Source organism: Mytilus trossulus, unplaced genomic scaffold (assembly GCF_036588685.1).
Source record: "Mytilus trossulus isolate FHL-02 unplaced genomic scaffold, PNRI_Mtr1.1.1.hap1 h1tg000234l__unscaffolded, whole genome shotgun sequence".
NCBI classification, from domain to species: Eukaryota; Metazoa; Mollusca; class Bivalvia; order Mytilida; family Mytilidae; genus Mytilus; species Mytilus trossulus.
In genome coordinates, this window is record NW_026963315.1 from 10070 (window position 1) to 18181 (window position 8112).

Genomic DNA, 8112 nt, shown 5'->3' on the forward strand with positions numbered 1-8112 from the left:
ATTCTGACTTTGTATATGCCCATTTAATTAGGTGGGTGATTTTTTTCTTAATGAGAATGTGAGACAATGTGATATACAATGTAGACAAATTAAAACTTTGAACCGAATCAAAATCACCAATATAAGCATGCAATTTATCAATACTTCCTACGAGTTCTTGACACTCCAAAAGTAATTAATTCCACTATTTTCGAAAGCCTTATTTGAACAATTATTTTCCGTTTTTTTTGTTGTACCAAGTGTACTGGTAAGAAGAATAGACAATTTAGTTGTGGAACAATGGCTTGAAGATGAAATAAATCTATATTTGTAAGGTGTTTTGTGGAGCTTCGGAAGCCAATACATAGTTGGGACTTTCATTGTATTTGGCTCTGCTTGTAAAGCGGAAGCTAAAAGTTTATGTTTGGTACAGATGTCGTTTTCTGAAAATGGAGTCAGTTGGAATGTTGGTGAATTGGTAATTTCTTTTTTCAGAACCTCAATGTAAAATTTACGTCAAACAATAATAATATTATTAGCAGCTTTATCGGACGGGAAAAAAACAAATTCCTTGGTTAGTTCTTTTAGTTTATGTTTGATACGAGGAATAGGTTTATTGTGGTTATACGTTTACAACGTATTGAAAATAAATAAGTGAACAGGTCTTGTTAGGCAAGTTTTTGATATATTTTAAAGTATGAGATGGCACCAAGTTCTACCAATTAAATTTTGTTTGGGTGGCAGGGGGAGGGGGAAACTTCACCATTTTTTTAAATCATGAATATACTACAAAAAAGATATAAAGGTACACGAGAATTGAAATGATTTAAATGGGTTTCTTTTCACCCAAGGTTCATTGTTTTGTGAACTTTTGCCCCACTTTTAACAAGACCGTAACTACATTGATGCAAATGAAACTAAATCAATGTGAGAAAATCAATCTGTCTTAATCAAATCAGTTAAAACGAAAACTAATGTATTGCCATCTGACCTTTTACATTGAAGGGCTATACTTGCATAAAGCCGTATTTAAACCCTTGTATAGAAAATCGAAGGGTATGGAGTAAATGTTCAAGGGACAAAATCACACACAATACATAGAAAAAAATAAAAACCATCAATATAAAGGGCTTTGATACCTATTCGTCACCTTAACGGTCGCAGAGAGGTCTTCAAAAATGATCGAATCATGCACATTCTGCAAAAAAAGTTCAAGTCAGCCCCTAGCGTCGACTAAAGCGGTATTTGTAAAGTACCGTACTGTGAATAAATTTCATAATCACAAAAAATTACACCAATATATAAACGTAATCCACGACCATAGCAAATAGATCTGTGATTAATCAGTCAGTATACATATAAAAACTGCACAAACATGTAGCATGGAGGTCTAAGAACGGATTTTCTGATTATAGTTACCCTGAGTGAATCATTTTATCCAAGTCAGGAACTACATGAAGTAAACCTAAAATTCTTACATCGAATCAATTTTCCCAAAGTTTCTAGAAGCCTTTATCGAGCCCAAGACCACCTAGCCATTTTTTTGGTCGCGTTGCTCGGCTCGTCCAATATATTTTGTATAACTTTTAAAAGAGTCTAGTTACGGCCATGCATTAAAATATACCTTATCCAATTTTTTCTATAATGTTTTTTTTTTATGTATTTTAAATATGCAGTTTGGTATTCAAATATGTCCTTTGTTTTAATGAGAATGAAAATTATGCTTAAACTGTTTAGAAAATTAATTATCTCTCATTTTAGTCTACACAATAAAATAACCCATCCGAAACCCGAATCAAATGTTCTTGCCCTTCCACTACCCCTCCCCCCCACACACACGATGGTCCCATTTGAAAACAAAATCATAATAATAAGTATAATTGATTAGTTATTTAAACATGTTCAAACTGATATGTACATGTATTAATAAAAAGACGTACCGCATATACAGCTATAATGGCGTTATTTTAAATATGCATTTTGGTATTCAAATATGTCCTTTGTTTTAATGAGAATGAAAATTATGCTTAAACTGTTTAGAAAATTAATTATCTCTCATTTTAGTCTACACAATTAAATAACCCATCCGAAACCCGAAACAAATGCTCTTGCCCTTCAACTACCCCTCCCCCCACACACACGATGGTCCCATTTGAAAACAAAATCATGATAATAAGTATAATTGATTAGTTATTTAAACATGTTCAAACTGATATGTTCATGTATTAATAAAAAGACGTACCGCATATAAAGCTATAATGGCGTTATTAATTCAAAATTATTTCCTTAAATTTTGATTTCCAATGAATCAGCGGAAGGATTGTCAGTTATATAACGGAAACATCATTATAAATGTGAAGAAAAGGAAATTAAAATGATATACGGTATATCAATATTCAAAATTATAAATACAGATAATATATAAAAAAAATATTTTAACAAACTTAATGACAAAATATAATACAAAAAACTCAGCATAATTGGAGTTTGGAGAATTGATGTCCTACACTCGAGCCGAAATATTATCGAATATTCCGCCCACAGACTTTTCTTACATTTTTGTTTAATATAAAAAAAAAATCACTACACAGCGGACTTATTCTTGACCCACATGACACTAGTGTTAAAACAATATTCGTCCAGGATATGCATAAAAATGTGCTGCCGGACGTTTAAGCAGCCATCGTTTATCATCATCTTATATAGAGAAACAAGCTTAGAAATCATTTAAGGGGGTAGGCCTTGGTAACACCAATATTTTACTCTCGTTTATTCTTACGTTATTTTTTACATCGTTGAAAAGGTAGGGGTGCATGCATCATCTGCCAAAGTCTTTGTAGGGTATATTGAATATGAACAGTTTTGGTGCACGGTTCAGAAATATGAGGCCTGAAACAAAGATATAGAAAAATCGTACAAATCACCCTTTAACGATTAAGTGAATTATATTATTAAATCGGCAGAATCTCACGGTGGTCTTTCTTTTACTATTTGATGAGATGAGACATTTATAAATTGTACACTTAAGGTCAAGGAGTAGTAAATGGGCTATGTCGCAGATTTTGCTAACAATTTGCATACAACCTTGGCTCGTTGAACTACAACTGAAAATCGAAAAAATAATACATGTATCTCTTTTATTATCTGACAAATTGCAGATTGATTTCTTTTGATATGGGTGAATATTTGTATCGAAAGCACATAAAATAGGCGAAAAACCTTCTAAAATTTGTCTTAAAATCGCCAAATCTCTAATTCCACTCCATACATTTTCTTAAAAAACTTTATATTGTTGACATATAAATTTCTGTTTTAATGATATAAAATAATCATAGGGTCACCGACTTCGTTTTTTGTCTTATAATCAATTTGTTACCTTGTTGGTAGTGAAAAACGTCAAAAATCAACGTTTTACGGCCTGCAACGCGATAACGTTACGATTATTTTGACGTTTTGTTGGATTTTTTTCACAAAGAACGCAACTTTAAATGATGTATACCGTAAAAACGAAGTCGGTGACCCTCTCTTTATTTTGCATCATTATATTGAAAATTTATGTATCAACAACATATAGTTTTTTAAGAAAAATCTATGGAGTAGAATAAGAGATTTGGCGATTTTAAGACAAATTTTAGAAGGGTTTTTGCCGATTTTATGTGCTTTCTATACAAATGTTCACCCATTTTGTAAGAATTCAATCAGTAATATTTCAAATGATAATTGAGATAAATGCAATATTTTTTCGATTTTCAGTTGAAGTTCATCGAGCAAGAGTTGTATGCCAAATTTTACTGAAATCTGCGAAATAGCCAATTTACTGTTCCTTGACCTTAAACAACAAAATATTATATATAGATCGGTTTATTATACTTATTTTTTTTTGAAGCTGATAATTCCTCGAGGTATCATTCAAAAAGGATAATGCTTTCGGTGTTAGTTCTTGGAAAGCAAGGAAAAGAACATACTCAGTTCACTTAATTATGAACGATTTAATGAATATATTCAAAGTTTAAGTACATTTTTTTCTTTTCTAATATAATAAGCATGTTCCTTACTTAAATACAGAACATATTGAAGGGATTTATACAGTTTCACTTGAAGGATATATCTATGCTGTTTGAGATGTAAAGGAAACCAAAATATATACTATGAACTTATTGCACAAGAAGTTTGAACTGTAACTGTACGTATTTATAAACTATCTAATAAAAAGTTTCCTGTTTTGTCGGTCGTGCATAAAACAGCTGCTGTTATTTCATTAGCACGCACATTTCTAAAATAAATTCAACATCAGTTAGATAAATGTCGATGAATGTCAGTATCGCCACCATAGTTTGTTCGTGCTGATGCGGCAGAAAGCACCCACCAACTTATTTATTACTCCGGTGGGGAGGGATGGGGGGTTGGGGGTAAACATTTTTTTTGTCGGGGGCGGGGGGAGGTACATAATTTCTTTATTTTTTTCCCGAAATATTTCTCAATTTTTTCAGTTATTATTTCTGAGTTATATATAATGGAAACAAATACTAATACGATATGCACGGAGTAAGTGAATACCACAAGCTTGTTGTTCGTTGTGAGCCAATGCTCCGTGTTGAAGGCTGTACCTTGACCTATAATGGTTTACTTTTATAAATTGTTACTTGGAGTTGTCTAATTTGCACTTTCAATACATCTTCATATACATGTATCATAAGTTTACAGTATATATATGCTAGTGACTTGGGCTTGACATAATGCAAATCTAATAAACAATAATTGTTTCTAAAGAATTTTTATCCAAGTAATGAACAAACTTTGTAAATGTGTAAAGAAGATATCAATAATAGTTTTACAAAAATTTGCATAATCATTTTATAAGAAGTTCATAATGAGTTTATCTTTCTGATAAACGGGAGATAATCTAATTTATACATGTATATGACAATTGTTGTCCTTTCGTTTGATATTTTTTAATCATTTGATTTTGCTATTTGATTAGAGACTTACATTATTCATGAAAGGGAAACCCGATGACTGATTATATTCAATTTGTATTAAAATGAAAGTACATGTAGTTGTAGATTGTTTAAAATCAATTTAAAGTGGTGACTGAGTGCATATTTATTCAATTCCGGTGTGATACTGATAAGGCGTAGATGTATAATGTAAATAATTCCTACTTATATCCTTTTAGATTTAGTTGTTTGAATTCCTAGTGTATATAAAGTTCGAATCCATTTAGTTCATTTTCACCGTCGCATGCGAGAACGTAAATCGTAGAACAAAAATTGATGGTGAAAAACTGCGTTTTTTTACCTTTTAGAAATACAAAAAAATGGATTTGAAAGTATGTTTTAACACAATTATCACTGTAAGTGCGATCATTTCTGATGTGGACATTTTAGAGGTGCGATAATTTTCATTGTTGTTTTATATGATATTTCGACATTTAACAACTGAAATAGTCTTTACACGACTTTGAATTGACGATATATGCAATTAGAAATGGCAGCTAGTTGTAGATGCTCACTTGAATATACACGGGTATATCCAACGTTGATTATGGACGTCCTACGTTGCGTACCGTTCATATCTATTGTTTTTTTTCTGTACATGTGTTGCGTGTGTTCTTAGTTCTGTACCGTTTATTAGAAAAACGTTAGTTAGATATTAGCCTATCTTTGATTTTTTGTTAGCAAACGTTTGAAACTACTAAAACTATTTGACATTTCTAACATTTTCATATTGAAAATTGTATCAACCTGAAAATAGGTTTGTACTTGTTTGACATGAATAAATAAAGGCAACAGAAGTATACCGCTGTTCAAAACTCGTAAATCTATAGACCAAAAAACAAGAATTGGGTAACAAACTAAAACTGAGGGAAACGCAATAAATATCAGAGGAGAACAACGACACAACATTAAAATGTAACACGCACAGAAACAAAAGTTTCTGAAAGAAGAAAAGCCCACTCATCCAAAGCGCCCGATGTTAATTAAATTTTTAAGGAATTAAGTATTTGTTTTATCTTGAGGTCTTAAGTAAATCTATCGCGAAGATCGGGATGATATGCCTTACATCGCCTTATGGTGATATACAGATTTAATTCATCATGTTCTACATTTGCAAATGCCTGTTCTAAGTCATGAATATGACAGTTCTTGTCCATTCATTTTTTTATGTGTTTTGATATTTGATTTTGCCATGTGATTATGGACTTTCGCATTAGATTTTCCTCAAAGTTCAGTATTTTTTGTGATTTTACGTTTGATACATTTATAGCATGCATATTCAAACATAGTTGCTGAGTTTGCTATTAGTGTGCCATGGATCCCAAAAAATGCAATGTATACTGTAGAAGAACTTTAATCAATGAATATAACATATTTTTAAAGCTTTGATAATTTACCATGCCGTTTCGTACATATTTCGACCATAGTGACAGGCTTTTGCACAACGCACAGTACAATAATGTATAACAAACGATATTAAAGGAAGCGAACGAACTACATACTAGAGAAAGAGAATGAATCGTACAGTGCAATAATTCTGAGGTCAGTTTCGCAAGTAAATAAAAGCAAATAATATAAAACATCGGGGTTTTCATTCGCATTATGTATTTTAAACAACAACAAATAACAAAATATATGTTACCACTCATTCGATCGAGTAATGAAGATCGTTTTGCGAATGCATACAAACAAAGCAAAAAATTTAGAGCCAATAATATTTCAAACTTAGTCTACAAGCAGTAGCTAATCGCTCTGATGTCGTTCAAGTTATAAGATCTGGTAAGTGATGTAGAGATGAACCGAATTTTTATTCGGTGTACAATGTAGTTGACTTAACTGTCCAATATAGATGTGCTCAATGATGGCTTGTCATGGTGAAGGATACATTTTATCCTACATAAAGATCTGAACCTGGATCTGGAAAATAATTAGAGAACATAGAATTGAATTTATTAGCAATAACTACTATTTGAATGGAATTCATTGATATATTACCTCGGATTTCACTCAAAAAGTTGTCATATATAATCAATAACTCCGACTCCAGCTGTGTTTTGTTTTAAACAATAGGGCTTAATTTAGAGATAAATTATTTCCTTAAGTGAAAATGCATCGCATGAACAATATAAATGAATCGCCCTACAGTGTAAAATGAAAGTCTATTACATGTATCATTAGTCGACAGTTTACATGAATCGTATAAATAAAACAGCATACTTAGTTGTTGAATTTAATTGAAAATGAACAAGCTGAATAACAAAACCTGTTTTAAGTTATATAACATTAATAATTTTGTACAGTTTTCTGTAAATGTGAAATTTTACTGCTGCTTTTCTGTCAATATTTCAGTTTCATTATGTATATCTCTTTCATATTCATTTGTTAAAATTTACTGTTTGCAATAACATTAAGTATTCTATATAATAAGGATGTTCTTATCCCGTGCATAAAAACAATGCCGTATTTGTCAAAACCTTTTCAACTTTTGATCTTCAGTGTTGTACAACTTTGTACCTTTTTCACGTTCGATCTTTTATATCTAGGCGTTATGTATAAAGGTTTAGTTTTCTGTAATTAGTTAATACTTTAGTTTCTTTGTGTATATCTCTTTCATATTCATTTGATAAAATTTACTGTTTGCAATAGCATGAATTGTTCTATATAATAAGAATGATCTTATCCCGGGCATAAAAACCATGCCGTATTTTGCGAAACCTTTTCAACTTTTGATCTTCAGTGCTGTACAACTTTGTAATTTTTTCACTTTCGATCTTTTATATCTGGGCGTCACTGGTGAGTCTTGTGTGGACAAGGCGCGTTTTTGGATATGCTTTTTGTTATCTATTAATCATGTTTTTCTTTGTCTAATATGTTCTCCTTTTTATTTGTATTGTAGTCCTGTAATATTATGTTGTCATTTCAATATTATATTTAACTTTGCCATTAAAGTGCGAGGTTTGGCATGCCATAAAACCAGGTTTAACCCACCACTTTTATTCCCCTTTAAAAGTGTCCTGTACCAAGTCAGGAAGATGGTCATTGTTATAATATTGTTCGTTTTTCTTTGTGTTGCATTTTAACGTTGAGTCGTTTGTGTTTTCTCTTATTTTTTAGATACTGAGATAAGACGTGGCAC